The sequence below is a fragment of the Muntiacus reevesi genome, chromosome X (genome assembly GCF_963930625.1).
Source record: "Muntiacus reevesi chromosome X, mMunRee1.1, whole genome shotgun sequence".
Taxonomy (NCBI): Eukaryota; Metazoa; Chordata; class Mammalia; order Artiodactyla; family Cervidae; genus Muntiacus; species Muntiacus reevesi.
The window spans coordinates 101,841,957-101,862,228 of record NC_089271.1 but is presented as its reverse complement, the minus strand read 5'-3'; the positions used below and the strand labels follow the sequence as shown (position 1 = coordinate 101,862,228).

At 42.8% G+C, this 20,272-nt stretch overlaps 1 pseudogene; it reads left to right on the top strand.

Moving 5' to 3' along the window:
- Positions 1–374: 374 nt before the first annotated feature.
- Positions 375–20,272, top strand: part of LOC136154632 (piezo-type mechanosensitive ion channel component 2-like) — a 51,474-nt pseudogene continuing 31,576 nt past the window's right edge.

Here is a 20,272-nt window from a genome sequence, read left to right as displayed (position 1 = left end):
TCGTGTGTGTGTGTGTCTGTGCACACAGCGGTGGGAGTGCATCCTGTAGCCTTGGCTTCATCAACAGCCAACGTAAGTCTCAAGTGGCCTGTACCCACCTAGGCAAACAGCAGGTCTGAGCCCTCAGGTCACTCAGTACTTACTGAGTGGTGCACCAGCCTCTCCTCCAGTGAGATAGAAGCTCAGACACCAGCAGTGAATATTATGTAATTCTGAACTAAGCAGATCAAGAAATATATATATATATATATATATATATATATATATGCCTGAAAAAAAGACACTAATTGGGAAAGAGGTACCCCAGTGTTCATAGCAACACTATTTATGACAGCCAAGACACAGAAGCAACCTGAACATTCATCTACAGAAGAATGGATAAAGAAGATATGGTATGTGTATATATACACAATGGAATATTACTCAGCCACAAAATGAAATAATGCCATTTGCAGTAACATGGATGGACTCGTAGGGCATTATGCTTGGTGAAATAAGTCAGAGAAATATAAGTACTGTTTGATATCACTTATATGTGAACTATAAAAAATACAACAATCTAGTGAATGAAACAAAAAAAAAGCAGACACGCACACATAGAGAACAAACTAGTAGTTAGCAGTGGGGTGGGGGAAAAAGACTTATTATAGAATTAGATGAAATCATATGTGTGAAATCTTTGAAACTTTAAAACACCATAGACTTTAAAGGATCTTTCATTCAATAAAAATTTTTAAAAAGAAAGAAACTTTAAAATGGGAAAATGAAGCAAACGGGTACTGCTTGGACTCGATGTCTGATCTGGGTCCCAGAGTTGTCTGACTCTGCAGAAGCTGCTGCCTTGAAGCCTGTCCTGAGTCTGAGACAGGCTCCTTTCATCTTAAGGGGACAGTTTATATTTGTAATTCCTTTAAAAAATCCTAACCCTTCCAGGGAAAGATTGTAATTATCCAAAAAAATTCTTATGTAGTCTTTAAAAATGAACAAAAAAAGCCCGTGGTATACACAGTTTAAAATAATCCATGGAAGTTTATTTGTGCTGTTCATGTGTTTCTTCTGACTCTCTAGTGATGGTCCTGAGGTCCCATGAGGCCTGGGATTGGACCTGTGCACAATTCTCTAAAAGGATGAGATAGGAAGCAACTGTTTATTTAGCCAAGAAGCCAGGACCACTCGTCCTCCCACAGGCAGGAAACACTTAAATAGTGAACACAGATAAACTCCAGAATGAAAAGAGATTTTCTCAGAGCTGATCTGGCCCATCCTTTCCGTTTAAGCCCATTCATCAAACTTCCCATCACCTTAGTGGAAAACTAAATCTGAGGAACCAAACTCAGATTGATGAAAACTGAGTTATGAATAGATGTTTCAGACAGTTTCGGCTTCTATGTGTTAAAAAAATATTGAACTCATGTAGATGAGATGATCTGCTGTTGGGGACCCTATGATCAGTGATGCTTCTTGTTTATGTCTTGAAAAAGATCAGAGTTCTTTGGGCTTCACACAGGGACCACCAGAGACCTGAGGAAGCTTACGTGGTTGAGTGGTAGTCTGCATTTTTTCCTCATTTCTGAAATTCACCTCACTGACCTACCAGTAAATTACAAACCATATAATATTCTGGGTGGATAGGCAGAGACTACAGTGTTTTCTTTTTTCACTTATTTAGACTGGAGGAGAAAAAATAGATTCCAAAGAGGTCCCGATCTATGAAGAGGATTTAGATGAAGGAGATGGTACTGAAGGTGACTTGGAGGAAAGCGCAAAATTAAAACTCTTCTGCAGGCTGGCCCCCGTGGCATCTAAGCTGAGAGAGTTTATTGGCAACATGATAACCACTGAGGGGAAGGTTGTCTTGAAGATTTTACTGGGTTCATCAGGTGAGAACCTCCAAGTCCTGGGGCACACAGGGAGAGAGCTGGCGAATGATGAAAGAAGGAAACAGTTCTATTCCATAGCAACAAAATCGTAAATGTAGATTTTGTGAAACTGGCCACATGTACAAACCACACACAAACACACACACACACACACACACACACACAGAGCTTTACCCGTTCAGTTGTAGGTTTTATGTATTAGATGGTTTCTGTTAACCTCTATAAAGCAGTCTTTTCCCTTAGTAGTTAGGTGGCATTTTCTACGTGACCAACAGGACCACTGTTCACCTCCCTCAGAGCCTGTAGGTGGTGATCTGTGACAAGGGACCCTTTTCTGTCCCTGTCCAGAGTTACACATGGGCTTTCAGAAGCTTGTCTGTTTACACTGAGTCATTAGGTCTCTTAATTTAACTCTTCAGGATAGAGTGTTTTTCTTCCCCAGTTAATCTCCCAGCACACACACCCACTACCTCTCCCTGTTGGCTGCAGGCTGCTCCTTCCATAAATACGTTATCTCCATCTTTGCACTGTCCCCATTGCCCCATAGCTGCTGCAAAATTATTCCATCCTGCTTCTGTGAAGTTTCATGAAATGAAGCAGCTCTTTTTCCATAGGAGAGTTAAAAGATAGAAAAGTGAAGAGTATTTCTCAAGAAATGGAGCTTAGGACTTTAATGAGAAGTTGTTTCAAAATGCTCCCTGCAAAGTTTTTAAATGCCTATGAAGGAATGATTTCATTTGACCTTTCCACTTTTAGTGATAGAGCAAATCGCATTTTGTCGGGCAGGACAAAGGTTTAGTGAGGTTTTATCTGCCACAGAATGCAATATTATTATGAACCCTTGTCAACAGACAAGCAAAAATAAATCATTATTTTAAAAGTTTATCGAGGACAATTAAAATGGAGATACAGTATTCCTGAAAAACTGGGGGGAAAATAGAAAGATGGAAACAGGCAAGTAAACAAGCTAAATTCTACTGGTTGGAGAAGTGAATGTTTGTTGATAGGGCTCAAGTGCCACAGGTAGGATTTCTTCATCATCTGATATTTCCCCATATTTACACATTTCACTTTACATATGACTTTTTTTCACAATACAAATAGCACTAACTCTGATTTCATCAAGAGAGTGTGGTGAATTTTACTACAAGTGGAGGAGGAATTCCTCTTCGTCCCCAACAGTGATGGAGGCTGAACTGTGTAGGATTTCCTTCTCTCAGCATTTCTCACACAAGCCCGCCCCCTCCCGCCCGCCCCCCCCCCCGCCGCCCCCCGCAGGGTTGATGCTGCCCTCCCTGACCTCGTCCGTGTACTTCTTCGTATTCCTGGGCCTTTGCACCTGGTGGTCCTGGTGCCAGACTTTCGACCCCTTGTTGTTCAGCTGTCTCTGCATCCTGCTGGCGATCTTCACCGTGGGACACCTGATCGGACTCTATCTGTACCAGTTCCCAGTTCATCCAGGAAGCCATTCCCCACAACTACTACACCAGGTTAAGAGGCATCATTGGATATATGAAGATTCCGTAAGATAATCCTCGAGCCCTCGGGAGGACCCTACCGGGCCCTGAGCATCTGCAAAGTTTCTTCTAATGCCCACTGGTGGGTCTGCCGGGCTTTGGAGGAGATGGGGACACAGTGTCTGCCTGCCGCACAGTCTGCAGGGAAGAGGTGTTGTTTCAGGTGGGGGTGCTGCTATGGTGAAGTGGAGGGAAGCTGCTGTTTGCAGCAAAGAGCAGACACATGGTCTTGGTTGAGGAAGGAGACTAGGGAGAATGTTTTACAGTAAAGAATAAGAAGGATATGTCAGAGCATCCATGGGAGGGAGCTCTCAAGAGCAAACAGAGGACAAACTGAGCGTCAAAAAGAACTGAGTGATCATAAAAACGTAAAAGTAAAAATACATGAATCCATGGTGTGTGTGTGAGAGAGAGAGAGATAGAGAGAAATATTTAATGTGCTTCAGTTGAAGTTGACTATTATCCCAAAGTCTTTTATGAAAATGAGAATTGAAGGTAAAGAACCCAGCATTTGCTTTGACTTTTAAGAAGGAATTCTAGGCCGTTCTCGGTTAATGAGGGAAAACTTCTCTTGACAGGATGACACTAGCTAATGAAGGGAAAGGAGTGATAAAGTTAGAAAACTACCATTTACCAATTCTTCATGAGACACTTAAATCTATTCACAAATTGAAACCATGACTTAAAGAGGCTCCTGGGATGAAGATTGTTTGCAAGGATGACAGAGTGTAAGCTTACTGATCATTTGCTAGTTGCAAAGGGAAAAGCCCCTTCCGGGGTAGTCAGCACCTTGACCAGTTTATCCAAACAAATTTTACTGGAGTGGGGTCCCTTGACCTTTCAGACTTCTAGGCTGGATGCAGTGTGGGGAATGAGGCACTGTATTGTTAAGGCTTTAGACCTAACCTCCAATTTCCATGAAATATGAGGGGCAGGAATGTGGTTTAATTGACTCCACAGGGAAGCAGTCATTAAGTCCAGAATGTAGAATGTAAGGGAAGCAATCTGGTCTCTTCGAAAATCAGCATTCTGAAAAAGTGTGCACGAAGGGTGTGGGCAAAGGCCGTTCTACTTCAAAGGAGAAGCAAGGAAACCTGCAGATAGATGGGAAGCCCAACACTGGATCACATCCCAGTTTCTTGAGATTAAATGGGGAAATTTCAATATTCACTGGTTATTACTGATATTACAAACTCCCTGTTAGTTCTCAGGTGCATGGTTGTATGTGGATATCTGGGAAAATGTCATTGTTTTAGAAGATACAGAGTGAACTCTTTAGGATACACAAACATGAAAAACAGAGGAGCCAAGACATGGAAACACCTAGGTGTTTGTTGATGGACGAATGACAAGAGAAAATATAGTACACATATATAAGGAATGTTACTTGGCCATGAAAAAAAAGGAAGTCCTGCTATTTGCAACAACCTGGGTTTCCCTGGTGGCTCAGATGGTAAAGTGTCTGCCTGCAATGCAGGAGACCAGGGTTTGATCCCTGGGTTGGGAAGATCCCCTGGAGAAGGAAATGGCAACCCACTCCAGTATTCTTGCCTGGAAAATCCCATGGACAGAGGAGCCTGGTGGGCTGCAGTGCATGGGGTCATGAAGAGTCAGACATGACTGAGTAACTTCACTTTTTTAGATGAACATGGAGGGCATTGTGCTGAGCGAAATAAGTCAGAGAAAGATGAATACTGTATGATCTCACCCCTTATGTGGAATCTAAACAGGAAGTCAAACCTAAAGAAACAGAGAGTGGAGTGATGGTTGCTAAGCACTGGAGGCTGAGGAGTATAGGCAGAGGTGGAAAGGTACATATTTTCAGGTATGAGATTAGTAAATTCTGAGGATCTATCTACAGTGGTACTGTAGTAGTAGCACTGCATTGTAATAACATTGTACTGACATGTGCTGAGAATAGACCTTAAACCTTCATACCACACACACACACAAAAGAAAAAGAGTAGCTATGTGAAGTGATTACTAACTTGATTGAGATGCTATGCATCATTTTACAGCCTATACTTATATCAAATCATCATGCCATCCACTTTAAATATAATTGTACCTCAGCAAAGCTGGGGGAACTGAGAAGTTTCTTTAATAATGCAGAGTTACATAATATTTATTTTAAGCAGAAGCTGACAGATACAAGATTTCAGTGCAAACATTAGTTCTAGGCTAAGCCAGTCTTAGTTTCTTCTAGACATATAATTTTTAATTTATTGAACACATATAGAAACATGTTTTTTACTGTTGCAAGGTGGTTAGTTCCAGACTAAATGAATATGTCACTTTTAGAAGTTTAATTTTTTGTTTTATTGGACCCCATAGAGCAAAAAGTTTTGCACTGTTGGACTAATTTAGGGGATGATTTCATTGGAAAGCTAAGTTGTATACCTTCTATGGGGCTGTGGTCGCTCCACATACCCCAATTTAAGTCTCTTTTCTGCCATCTAGAGACTGATAATAGGAAATACAAAGACTATTCTGAACCACCTTGAAAACGCCTCTTCTGTAAAGGATCAGTTAGCAAATATTTTAGATTTTGCAGGCCTATGGTCTCTGTGACAATTTTTCCAAGAAGCCATTTTAGGGTAAAAGCATCCCTGGATGAGATTTTAAGGTTTTGGCTGCTACTGTTGCTGCTAAATCAGTTCAGTCACGTCCGACTCTGTGCGACCCCACAGACGGCAGCCCACCAGGCTCCTCTGTCCCTGGGATTCTCCAGGGAAGAATACTGGAGTGGGTTGCCATTTCCTTCTCCAATGCATGCATGCATGCTAAGTCGCTTCAGTCCTCACCTGGGTTCCTCTCTGTGATAAAGCCACCAGTCCCAGCCAGTTTGTGTCCTGTGGGTTTTCTGCACCGAAAGTATGGGGTGTGCACAGGGTGGAGGACGGGACCGAAGCAGGTGGAACTGACTTGCTCTGTGGTGTCCTTGAACGTGAGCTGAAATGTGTTCAATGCTGTAAGCAAACATTTACTCGCTGGTGACTTTACAAAAAGCCAGTTTTAACAGTGTCAGCTCACTGTTGACTGTTTCCTTGCAAAGATGACAATGCAGGTAATTCTGAGGTCAACTTATGTAAAAACAGTCCTGGACAAAGGCGGGGTAGGGGGGCGGTCCTTGTTTTCTCACCAAAATTATCTGGACAATCCCAGTGAATATTCTCAAGTGGGCCAGGTGGAGGGCTTGGCAGGGGAATCAGCGTCTACTGTTTTCATAATCATGACAGAGAGAATGATGGAACCTGTAGGACATGTGTCATGAACATTGGTGCACAGTGAACACTCATATGGGGGTGCCCCGAATAGCCCTCAAAGTTGCGTCTCATCATCTCTGACCGACTGCACTGACTCTGCACTTTCTCTGTGACAATCACAGAGTCACTTTCTCTGCACTGCAGGTGTTGGACTTCTTTGCTCAAATTCATTTTGTTTTGCTGCTTTTGTTTTCACCTTAGATTCTGCAATTTGAAAATGAACAAGAATTGTGGGAAGGAATGGGAGAGATTTTTGGACCATTCCCTGTGGAGGCAGCCTTCTCTATTAAATAAACACAGAACAACTTGTCCCATGCCACCCTTTCCATGTCCTGTTTCAACAATTCACAATAAGAAAATGCATTTTGTTTAGTGAAGGAAAAGCATGTTTACTCCAGTGTTAAAACGGTGTAAGAAAGAAAAGCCAAAACTTCAAACTTCAGCAATATTTAACCATTCTGTAACAAATAAGAAAAATGAAAAAAAAAAAAAACACAAAACAAAACCGTGGTACGGTATTATTTATTATATTTATCCTGTTCTTATACTAGTCATTAAAATGTCAGTAATGTGTCAAGAGTCATAATGGCTCCGATGCTGTGCCTTTTTCTTCTAGTTTGGAGAAGCCAGTGGGCTCCTAGAAGGTGACACAATGCAGTCACTTTTGTGTTATGTCTGGCGCCATGAGCTTTGCAGGTGGTTGTCTAATGTGGCTTATTCTAGTGCATTTGCTGCCTCACCTGGGACAGCCATGGTGCTGCCCCCCCATCAGAGCCATCTGAGCCTAGCACAGAAACAGCATGGAAAGATGAAATTATTCTTAATGGAGGCAGGTTGGTGAGAACTTCATCAGAAAGCAGTCCAGTGTGAGGAAAATTAATGTCAAGCAGGTCATTTTCACGCTGAGGAATGTAAATGAACCTGTGGTTAACACTTCCCCTTTTTGTTAAAGGTGTCACCACCAGGTAGCCAATGGTTTAGTTTGTCCAGTAGGTAGGTGATATAACAGCAACCAAACTCTTGTTTCTTTTTGGATTAAGTGACCAATCTCAGATCCACTTCATTTGTGCTCATCTAAAAGGCAAAAACTGGGAACCAAGAGAAACAAATTGACTTTCCACAGATAAATAGAAAATCAATAGAATGTAAATACTTGACCCTCAAGTCCATTTGGGGAATCTCCAAAACCTGATGGTCACTTGGGGCCATGAGTGAGTGTGGTGTTGACTCAAGACCCCGGGAAAGGGGGTCCCTGGGTGGGGTGTCACCCTGACACCTAGCATCATGTGTAAAGCAGCCACTGCCCCTGACCAGGCAGACAAGCCTCCGCACTGGACGTCTGTCCAACCTGAACCTGAAACCTCCTAGCCTGGGCTTCTGGAAATGCAGCCTTGACCAGCTGTGTCTTGCCTTTGCTCTTGAGCTGCCTCTCAGGAAGGGTCTTCTTCCAGTGTCCAGGAAGAACCCACCCTGTCCTGTGATCTGGTGTCCTGGCTGACCTGGAGGGTAGTCTTGCTCTGGAGCCATTGTTTCCACAGAGCAGCTCACCTGCATGGGTCACCTCAAGTCAGGACCTTTCTGCCCAAGTTCTGTCCCTGCTCTCAAGGATAAAGTGTGGTCCAGTGAACCTTGCCAGTTGAAAAGATGACTCGTTTTACATTTAATCTTACAAAATATGAAGAGGAATAGAGATTAGGTAGATTTGGCAGTTATTTTTTTTTTCATTTGCTCCAAATGATTAGTATTAATGAACATATTACAAACTATGCCTGGATGGTACATTTAAGTGCTTCAACTTTAAAAATTAATAGCAAGTTAATGATGGTAAAGTTTCTTCTGGTGGGAAGATGGACTAATCCTTCAAGTTAAGATAACAACTGATGAAAAATTAAAGCAATCTTTTGAGAAAGGGCATTTTGGAACAAAACAATTATTTTGCTATCAAACGTTTTGTTGGAAAGTGTGACCATCTTGTTTATTAGAGCTAAGCTTCTCATTCATGGAATGGATTTTAATTCAATGCAGTAACACCTCATTAATTTTTTACACTGTAGATAAGCCAATTTGACTGACTTGCAACTTATTTTGAGGATAAATATACAGAAGGATGTTGCCTCGTAACTGCTTGGCGTTCTGAAGTTCAGAATGTTACATATGCAGGAACTGTGGCTGTTGTTGTCTTCATTTTTTTTTCTTTTTCCAAACTTTAAACTTTTTATTTTGTATTGGAGTATAGCTGATTAACAGTGTTGTGGTAGTTTCAGGTGAACAGCTAAGGGAATCAGCCATACACATACATGTATCCATTCTTCCCCAAACCTTCTCCAATCCAGGCTGCCACGTAACACTGAGCAGAGTTCATGTTCTGTACAGTAGGTCCCTGTTAGTTATCCATTTAAAATATAGCAGTATGTTCATTTTAGTACTAAACAAACTGACCCAGAAGTAAGAGATTAGCTCTGGAAATGCAAACCAAGAGGCTCTGATTTTTCTCTTCAGAGTTTCTCTAAAGAATCTACTTTTCCTGAGAAAACTTAACAACAGTTTTTCATAAACTTGCTAGTTATTCACTTTTGGTGGAAGTAATATAATTGTTTTTCTTAACAGCTTTCTTGACATATAATTGATATGAAATAAACTGCATAATTTAAAACTTAGAGTTTGATCAGTTTTGACATAATCATACCTGTGAAATCATCACCATAATTAAGTGAATTAATATACCCATCTGTCCCAAGGGCTCCATCCCTTTTGCAATCTCTCTCCTGTCTTTATCCTCCTTCATCCCATCCCCAGGTAACCTCTTATGGCTCTCCCTAACTTGATTAGAATACATTTTCTAGGACTTTCTCTAAATGAAATCAAGTATTATGTACTTTTTAATGTTATTTTTGCTATTATTGTTGTTATTATTAATATTATTATTATCCTGCATGGGGGTAGGAGGCAAGTCTCATTTTGCACTGTGAGAGTTCATTCTTTTTCATCCCCTCTTAGTACAGTCAATCTTTCTAAATTTGGGCATTCTGATTGTTGTGTAGAGGCAATTCATTGTGGTTTTAAATTAATGCATTTCCCTAATGTCTAATGAGACTGAAGATCTTTCTCATGAGCTGATTTTACATTCACATATCTTTCTAATGAAGTGTCTGTTAAAATATTTTACCCATTTTTATTTGTTTTTTAAAATTTATTTTTAATTCAGGGGAAATTTCTTTACAATGTTGTGTTGACTTCTGCTGTAGGACAGTGAGAATCAGCCATAATTATACATATATCACCTCCCTCTTGAGCCTCCCTCCCCTCACCCCATTCTACCCCTCTAGGTTATCACAGAGTGCCAGGCTGGGCTCCTTGTGTTTTATAGAAACTTCTCACCAGCTATCTATTTTACACATGTGTGCATGCTAAGTCGCTTCAGTCATGTTCAACTCTTTGCAATGCTATGGACTGTATGTAGATGCTACTTTCTCTTCATCACTCTCTCTTCAGGTCATATAAATCTTTCACCTATTACCCATTTTTAAAAATCATGTTAACTTTGTTTTCTTACAGTTGAGTTCTGATATTTGTTTAGAAAACCAGGACACAAATCATTTATCAGGTATATGCTTCTGCAAATATTTCTCCAGTCTGTGGGTAATCATCCTTTCACTAGTGTCTTTGCAAGAGCAGAGTTTTTAGTTTTGATGAAATATACTTCTTAGTTGTTCTTCTGTGAATCATGCTTTTGGTGTGATAGTTAAGAAATATTTTCCAATCCCAAATTCACAAATGTTTCCTCTATATCTTCTTCTCAGAGTTTGTTTAGCCTTTCATGTTAAGTAGTATAGAATCATTTATTGAAGTGACTGTGTTTTCTTTTGCATTTGTTGAAAATCATGACCATGATTATGTGGTTGGTTTTATATATAGACTGTTCTGTACAATTTGTCTCTTCATCTTTATGTGCTTTATGTGCTGCTAAGTCGCTTCAGTCATGTCCAACTCTGTGCGTTCCCATAGATGGCAGCCCACCAGGCTCCCCCATCCCTGGGATTCTCCAGGCAAGAACACTGGAGTGGGTTGCCATTTCCTTCTCCAATGCATGAAAGTGAAAAGTGAAAGTGAAGTCGCTCAGTCATGTCTGACTCTTAGTGACGCCATGGACTGCAGCCTAGCAGGCTCCTCCGTCCATGGTATTTTCCAGGCAAGAGTACTAGAGTGGGTTGCCATTGCCTTCTCCTCATCTTTATGTGACTGTCTTAATTACATGTAGCTTGATAATGTCTTGAATTTAAGCAATGTCATACTCTCTTTTTCCTTTTTTAAATTTTCATTTGAAGTTATTTAAGCTATTCTAAGCCATTTATGTTTCCATATGAATTTTAAATCAGTCTGTTGATGTCTGTAGCAAAGTCTGCTGGGATTGAATTTGTATAACAGAAGAGTTGATGTCGAATGTTTTTATTATTTTTAAATTTTTCCTTAAGAATTGACTCATGAAACTATGTGAGTTTGAAATTTTGTTTATGGGAAGGTATTTAAGAAGAATATTCAATTTTTCTAATAATTATAAGATTCTCAGATTATTTCTTCTTGAATCAGTTTTAGTAATTTGTGTCTTTCAAGGAATTTGCCTTTGCATGTAAGATGTCAAATTTATTAGCATAAAGTTGCTAATAATGTTTAGTTTGTTTTCTTTTGAATATTTGTAGAATCAGTAATGATGTTTATTTTATTGCAGAGAATATTTAATTTATTCAGAGAATTTGTACCATCTTTTTTTCCTATTCAGTCCACATGTCCACATTTCCATTTATTATTATTTTTCTTCTGCATAAAATAATTTTTCACATTTTTTCTAGTGCAAACCTTCTGGTGATAGATAGTTTTGCTGGGTATAGAATTCTAGGGTAACAGCTTTTATTTCACTACTTTAAAGATGTTCCATCACTGTCTTCTCACTTGCGTTGTGTCTGACAATACACCTGAAGTTCCTATTATTGTTACTTTATATATTAATATTGATGGAAAATTGCATTCACCTTCCTAAAAACTGATTCCATGAATTAAAAAAAGAAAGAAAAGAGAAAGAAAGAAGGAAAAAAAAAACAGCTTTAACATCCATTCCATGACTCATTGGGTTTGAGACTGATTAATGTTACTGTATTTCCATGATACATGTCCATTAAAATATATTCATGTTTCCCTAAACTAGAAAATTCCCAGGAATGGGAAAAGCTTATACTTATTGTTACACCAAATTACAAGGACACTTTATGGAAAGCCATGGGATTTTCCAAGACAGAATACTGGAGTGGGTAGCTGTTCCCTTCTCTGGGGGACCTTCCCAACCCATGGTATGTTATCTGCATTTTACCACAATTAAATGTTTTAAAGTGGGGTGTTATTTTCAGTATTACATATTTCTTGCAAATGGCTGGGTTTCTGTATTACCAGAGACCAGCAGATGTGATACTGAGTAAACCTGAAAACAGGTGGAGGTTTTGTAAATCTGCCAACATGTGCAAGGAGAAAAAAACACCCAGTCAAGTCATAATCAACACGTGCTGTCAGATGTTGGGAGTGCTTTGCAAGGAGAGAAAAATTACAAAGCAAGTGCTCCAGGGGGAGTGGAGAGACAGTTGTGCTCCCTGCCAAAGAGAAGGAGGAAGAGAGAGAGAGGAGGAAGAAGAGAAGCAGGAATCTGATAGGACTGGGGGTGGGGATGGTCACTAATGTTGCCCTGGCCTCGTGTTAATAACTGCAATATCTATGAGAGGTTTTACAAGTGGAGAATTCATCTTGCAAAACCTTAGAGCAGTGAAGAATAGGACATCAAAGTTAAAGGAAGTTCGTAAAAGCTACAAACGATTGAAAGATTCCATTTCAGGGAGACTCACTTGACATGTAAATATTTCATTCACTTGGTAGAGCATTTATGAGAAAAAATTCATATAAAATGAACTTCTAAATGAATCACATTTACACAATTTCCCATTATATAATCATATCATATCTGATTATATAGTAGAAATCTACATTAATAAAACACTTATTGACAATTAAGACATAAATTTCTAATAAGTGTACAAAGATTTAGTATTAACTAGATTTTTAAACCAGAGGAAAAGCCATCTGGGTAATGTTTGCATGAAGTGTATGCATACATGAACATACATATATATGATTTAAAGATGCATATATTATATATGGGGCTTCCCTGGTGACTCAAACTGTAAAGAATCTGCTTGCAATGCTGGAGACGCGGGTTCAATCACTGGGTTGGGATGATCCCCTGGAGAAGGGAATGGCAACCCACTCCAGTATTCTTGCCTGGAAAATCCCATGGACAGAGGAGCCTGGTGGGCTACAGTCCATGGGGTCATAAAGAGTCAGACACAACTGAGTGACACAACTGCGACACAACACAGCTCATGAATGTGTAGGACAAGCTGGTTGTGTTCTGTGGATTGGACCCAGATCTTTGTTGCATCTTTTTAATATTTCTCTTTGCTTTTAAACAGGTTGTTTGGTATTGAATCAGTCATTCAGATGGACTATTCCAGCATGTGGAGGATCATTGCCAACTCCGACCTGTCCTGGTACCACCAAGGTACCCCATCAACCTGCTGGTGATATACTACAGTCTGGCCACTCTGATCCAAATCTGGCTGCAGGAGCCCATTGTAAGGACCAGAAGTTTTCATGGTCTTGTCTGCAAAGTAGCAGGAGACTCTGGAGAAAGGATTCGTTCCTATCAACTGCTGACTAATCTATAGTGTATTCTGAAATAACTATAGTGTTCTTATCAGAGTGTTTTGTTTCCACACAGAGTCCTAAGTGAGTACAGATTCTATCAGATCAAAGACCAGCTTCCCTGTGTTAGCATTCCCCAGGCTGCTCAGAGGGCCAGTGGTGAGGCCAGTGGAAGCCTCGTTTTCATTGAGCACTCACTAAGTGCCAGGCCAGGTCCTGGGCTATTTACATACATTACCACATTCAGTCCTCTGCATGATTCTAAGAACAGGTGCTGTACCCATCTTAGAGATGAGGAGGCCAAGGGTAGAGAGGTAAATCACGCACTTGCAGAACAGTAGAAATCAGATTCAAGCCCATGTTTGCCGACAAAGCAAGAGTCTCTGACCACCCAGACTGTTGTCATGGCAACTGGAGTTTCCTAAATCTTAGACCTCTAACCTCTGATGATATGATGGGGATGTCCCCACTCTTGGTGGTGTTGTAACCCCCAGGGTCCCGCCACTGGGCAGGGCTGAGGAATGGGCTGTTCCCTGTGGGGTTGTTTGTAGAATGTGGTATGTTGGGGCACCATCAGAGAAGATGGCTTGTGGTCCCTCTCTTTTCCTTTTCAGTGACAGAAACTCCAGTCCCTTTCGTCCTCCCAAAATGACTGTGAGAAGCTCAGGTATGAGGGATTCGGGTGGCATAGACGGGGCTGCTACACATCACCTCATGCCCACATGCCTAGTGGGGTAGGGGGATGCTGGGACAGGGGGCAAAGGTGAGATGCCAGGCTGGCACCTGCTCCCCTCCAGCTCCATCCATATGGTCAGTGATCAGGCCACCAGTGTGTACTGAAAGCGGGCAGAGCACTGGCCCAGTGTAGGGGAGGAGGTGAATGTTTTACAAGAGGAATGGCAGCCCCCAAATATGTGAGCAGCCAACGGCACAGGTGTTCTCGTTTGCAGGGGGTCTGCCTACCTCTCTCTGTGTAGCGACCCCCACCCTGGCCCATGGTACAGGCGTCCTTGTTTGCAGGGGTCTCAGGTCTCACTTTCCTTGGACCCCAAGATGGCAAGTGGTGACAGAATGATTTCAGGCTCACGGAGAATCCCAGTCATCTTGGTTACCTTTTCCTTCGAGTCTCTTCTAAGACATGAGGACGCCAGTAAACCCCTTACAAGTGTTGCTGTGTTTGTTTCCTGCACAAACACACAGATATGGGTATGTGTAGATGCACACATAAAACTGTGCGAAAGAAGTTAAAATGGGAGGTCTACTCTGAACAATATCTTAGGCAATAATGGAAATGACCTTAATGCCTTCAGGTTCATAAGAGTCCCAGGTGCCCCTGGTTTTCTCTTGGTGCCTCAGTCAGGAGCTGCCAGGCTGTTCAAGCCCCTTGGGCCCTGGAGACTCTCAACCTCCTTGGCCCCGGGCTGTCCAGGAACCAGGGAAAGCAGAGAGTGGGGAGGACGCCCCGGGCTGTCCAGGAACCAGGGAAAGCAGAGAGTGGGGAGGACAGGCCACATTCCAGGCCACAGTCCACAGCAGTTCCTACCCCACAGCATCTGCAGGTTTGTGCAGAACAGAGACTCATTCATACCAAGTTGACCCTCAGGGGTCAGTGTTTTAAATGGGGTGGCATTCAGGACTTCCTCACCAAGGTGGTGATGGAGGGCAGGTGCCTGGTTGTATTAATATCATGGTTCCAGGTGGCCTGGCAGCTTTCATGGAAAATGTGAGTTCTGTAGTAAAAGTCTATGATGTAAGTTTGAGAAAGAGAGGAGCAAGTGTCTGGAGCTGAATGTAAGGCTTGGGCTCCCCAGGATCTGGTGCTCTGTGTGGCTGCCAGGCCCTAGGAATCAGCCGCAACACTGAACACTCTCCCTCTGTCTGCAGATCAACGCGTGTAAGCGCCCTTTCATGCGGCATCTTTGTTTGAAACCATCCTCAACCACCAAGTGTGTACTGATCCTTCCTCTCTCTATCCATCTCTCCTGGACCGACTGTCTCATTTAGGCCAAGTTTCAATTAGGTGAGCAGCAGTGTTAGGCAGTAGCTGTGTTTTTGCTTAAAGTGGTGTGTACTCTAGATGGTTCTGCCTGTAGTGAATGTCTCTTTCATGAGAGTCCCCTGGCAGGTTCCACAGGCAGTTGTGGCCTCTGTGGACCTTGCATGGCCCTCCTCCCACAGGTCAGAACACACATGGAGGCTTCTTACGGAGCATGGGCACCTGTTCCTGTAATTCACAAGGATCAGGACCAAGCGAGTCTGCTGTCTCTGCGTTTATAGGGTGGCCCTTGGCCATTTGTGAAGTGTCTGGATGGAAGCCTGTGTAGGGTGTACGTTACTTTACAAGATCAGCATGCAGGGGCAGAGACGAGCAGCTCTGTCTGGGTTCCCAGGCTGCTGAGGGACCGGCTCCAGAAGCAGGTCCTCTGGGTTATTTTGTGTCTCAGATGCAGGAAGAGAGGACCAACAAGGAAGACAGAGCCCTGGCCTGCAGCCCCACCCCCCTCACAGCTGAGAGGAGGCGGAGCCTCTGGTACACCACCCACTACCCTACGGAGAGAAAAGTAAGCCGCCAGGGCAGGGTTGTTTCTCATTTGTTTTCTGCTTTTTATCATATTGCTGAATATAGGCCATATGAGTCCACATGCAAACCCAGGTTGCTCAGTTTACAGGGGCTGTTTGATGGTGAAGGTTAGGGTCAGACATGAGAGCCCAGTGCTTGGAAAGGAAACCCCACGTTCTGTCAGACCCAACCTTTTACAGTTCAGTGCTTCCCCCTGAAGACTCTCAATCCCAGAAAAATAGAGTGGTCTTAATTTTTAAAGATAAATTTGTATTTAAAACAACAACAACAAAAAAACAAGGTGATCCCTTGGCCCTGGGCAGTGACAGCCTAGGTGCTGGGATGCACTGTGGAGAGTGATTCTATATTGAAGCAGCTGCCGTGGTGACCATGACCTCTCACACAACCACTCATGGGACACCAGCCAGTCTGTGCGGACATGAAAAGGAGCCCCTCCCTGTGTCAGGGTCACAGTGTAGACACTGGGGCCAAGAGCACAGCAGGGTGATTCTTAAGCTTTTCACCATCACCATTTGTTCACTATTTTCAACACGACCCAGCCACTGACTTGTTACAGTGACCCATTTGCAATGTGGGGACCACAGATACTCACACTTCTCTGGTGGGGTCATGTTAGGAATCAAGGAGGAGATTCTCTGATTGACTCAGTGGCAGACTTTCTCTAAGATATGTGGTCCCGTTTTTGCCCCTGCCTGTTGTGGGCTGAGAGATGGGGAATCAGTGAATGAACTTCTCAGCGCATTGCAGCCTAGAGGAGCAGCCATGGTGCCCAAAGACATCTAGTGTCCTGGATCCCTCTTGTCCAGTCACACACATGCCAGACTGTCCTGCTCAGGTCACTAAGTCATGGTATCCATGGAGACAGCATGGCAGCTTTCAAGGTGAGGGCTGCGGGCCATGGTGGGGATTCCCAAGACCTTCCTGGGATCCATAGGCTTGAAACAATTTTTGTAACAACATTTAAGAGATCTACCTTTCAGCTGTGCTGACACTTGCTCTGATAGTACAAGAGCTCCAACCATGGCAGCAGCATGAAACTGGCGGCCACATGTGTGCAGGAAACAAAACAGAAAGGTCAGGTCCACTTAAGAATATTCTTGATAAACCATAAATAGTCTTTGCTTTTCTTAAATCTCAACCTTGGGGCACACACTTTTTTAATATTCTGACTGACATCAGGGGAAGACCCCCTGAAGTCCCAATCCCTTGAGAAAGAGAAGTGCTTGGCCAGTGAGTGGACCCTGCTGCCATCCATGTACCACAGGTCTACGTGCAAGAACAGCTGATGGACAGTTTGGGGGGTTCAGGCGCGAGCTTTCAGCAGACAGCTACTTTAAAATAAATGGAGTGGGCTTTTGAGTCCAGCATTAAAGATACACAAAAGCATATTTTAATATGACAGCACCATTCTTTTCATTATCTTTTAAAAGATAACTATTTAGATAAAATTATTCATGTGAATGAGCCAATTTTTAATGAATGAACAAATGAATATTTTTAACGCCACAATTTTAATTTCTAGCACAATAGATTTTGATGGGTAGGACTCTCATAAGTAAAACCCTTCAGGATCTTCAGTGATTTTTAAGAAAGTGAGAGAGTTCTGAGCCAAAAAGCAGAAGAACCGCTAGTTCAGCAGATGCTTGTTATTTGGGAAGCCGAACCCCCCAGCTCTACTACAACTGAAAGTCACAGCCATGTCATAATTCTTTTGTTGTGGACACTGAGCAAATCTTAAAATAATCCCAATCCGTACTACAAGTCAAACTTTCTTTATTATGAAACTTCAGTTTCTTGAAAAGTCAACACTTTCAGAATCCTACAGACGTCTCAAAGTGTTCTAGGAGTTTAAAACCAAGAAGCTAATTCTATGAGAACAAAACACTTGAAAAACAGCATCAGTGTTTTTAGTCATGTGGTTTATGACTGCTTGTTTATTGTGATGAAAAGATGGCATCAGAAACTGGAAATGGTTACAATAAACAGCAGCCTTTAGCTGCATCATTGTCCGTTTATGTTTTGCACAGTGATGTTAACACACACCCATGCTGCCGGCTGAAGGAGCGAGTGTGTATGTGCTGAGACTTTGTAGCTGTGTGTAAATATCACATCGCTTTCTGCTTACATGTTAACATGCTGTCCTGTATTGCTTTTGCAGCTTTTATCCGTGACTCAGGATGATTACAAGCTATCCGACATCGGTATACCCTAGAATTCTCATTTCTGCATGCGTCAGTGACATAAAGGGCACATAAATGGAATTAGCTCCTCTGAGTGTAGTTTAATGCTCTATAAAATTTTCATACGTTTTTGAATACTATTTTGCAGAAATTATATCTGATTTATTGCTGTTAAAACACTGATTCATATAAGATGAGCTCGAGTGTAAACATATGAATGTATTTAAACTTTTAAAAAGCCACATTGGAGGGTCTTTTCCTCAAAAAGCTTTTTGCTCTGCAGATATGCCTGTTTTATGATTTGAATAAGAAGTCTCACACGTCTGTGGACACACATGTGTGTGTGTGTATGTTTATATGTATCTGCATAATTAAAAAAAATGTAAAGCCAAAGAGACAGAAGGAAAAAGTAGGAAACTGTAGTTAGTGTACAAGATGCTACAACACGGGAGTTGCAGGCTGCAGTGTCAGGGAGCGACCGTAGGGTTGTGGCTAACCAGAGACTTTGCTCATCCCGAGGGCCATGTGGAATGTGGTGCAGGTGGGATCAGGGTTGGGGGTGGGGGGGGGAGGAAGCAGGGCAGACAGCAGTTCCAGGCCAGAACCCAGTCTGTCTGGAGATCCTGTAGCCAGGGGAGGGCCAGGAACTGAGGCTGGAGGGAGACCAGAGCAGGCCCTGAGCCCTCTGCAGCCTTTCCAGGCTTCACACTTCATATGGAGAGCAGAGTGCATGGCATGGGTGCAGCAGTGGTAGGCCAGCTCAGGTTTGCCTTGTCCTGTGTGGTCTGCGGGGCTGGGTTCAGAGGGCAAGCAGGGCTGTCTTGCTGGCAGGCATCACTACCCACAGTGCTCAGCTTCCCCTCGGCTCTGCGGTGTCCAGTATGCCCACCTAGCGGAGCAGAGGAGGGGGCTCTGTGTGGAAAACCAGAGCTGCTGTCACACCTGCCTTTGTCCCACGCCCCTGGCAGGGCCTGCCGATGACCCTGAATGGCAACCCCACGGACTACCACACCATCCACCGCAGCCTCCTGCTGGAGAACGGCCCCACCAAGGCTGACCTGTACTCCATGCCGCAGTACCACTGGGAGCCCACCACTACCTCCCCAGGTCAGAAGCCTGTGGGACCACTGCCCGCAGAGCTCAGCATCTCCTGTCTTTGGTTTATCCTTCATCAGATGTGGTCCTCTTTCCTTTTCATCTCTAGCAGAGGAGAATCATATGGACAGAAGAGCCTGGTGGGCTATAGCCTATAGGATCACAAAGAGTCAGACACAACTGAAGTGACTGAGCACAATGGGAATAAACTTTGAAAAATAGAAGGTAAAATATTATTTTAAACAGGTCATCTTGTTTGCAGTGTTAAACCTACATGCATATTTGTGTTTTGGTCTTTTTGTAATTTGATTCCACAATCACGGTCCATAGTTTTGCTGGTTCCTGGATGAATGTTTTCTGGATGAGTTCTTTTTGTCTAATAAAAAAAAAACCAAGAGGCCCAAAACTTTGATGAGACCTTTTCCCTTTTCCCTCAGTTTATCCTGTTGAAGCACTAGTGGTAAAGAATCTGCCCGCCAATGCAGGAGATGAAAGAGCTGTGGGTTTGATCCCAGGGTCAGGAAGATCCCCTGGAAGAGAAAATGGTACTCCACTCCAGTATTCTTGCAGAGAGAATCCCATGGGCAGAAGAACCTGGTGGGCTACAGCCCATGGGGTCACAAAGAGTCAGACATGACTGAATGATTTAGCATACAACAATCCTATTGAAAGAGAGCTGCCTGTTACTAGAGAGGACAAATTCTTGCTTGGGTTGCTTATATGAAATTCACCTACATGCATAAATTGTTATATAAAATAATCTGTCCCTCAAGAAAAGAAGGAGGAAGAAGATGATAAGAAAGAGTTTGAGGACAAGTGGAGCTGGGAGGAGAAGAGGAGTGTCAAAGTGCACGCCATGGTGTCTGTGTTCCAGTTCATCATGAAACAGAGCTTCATCTGCACCCTCATTGCCACGATGGTGCGTATGCGCCAGAGTCCTGACTTCTGCCCAGATTCCACCCCACACCTTGCTCTGTCCTTGGGACACCGTTAGCGCTGGTGGGATGGACAG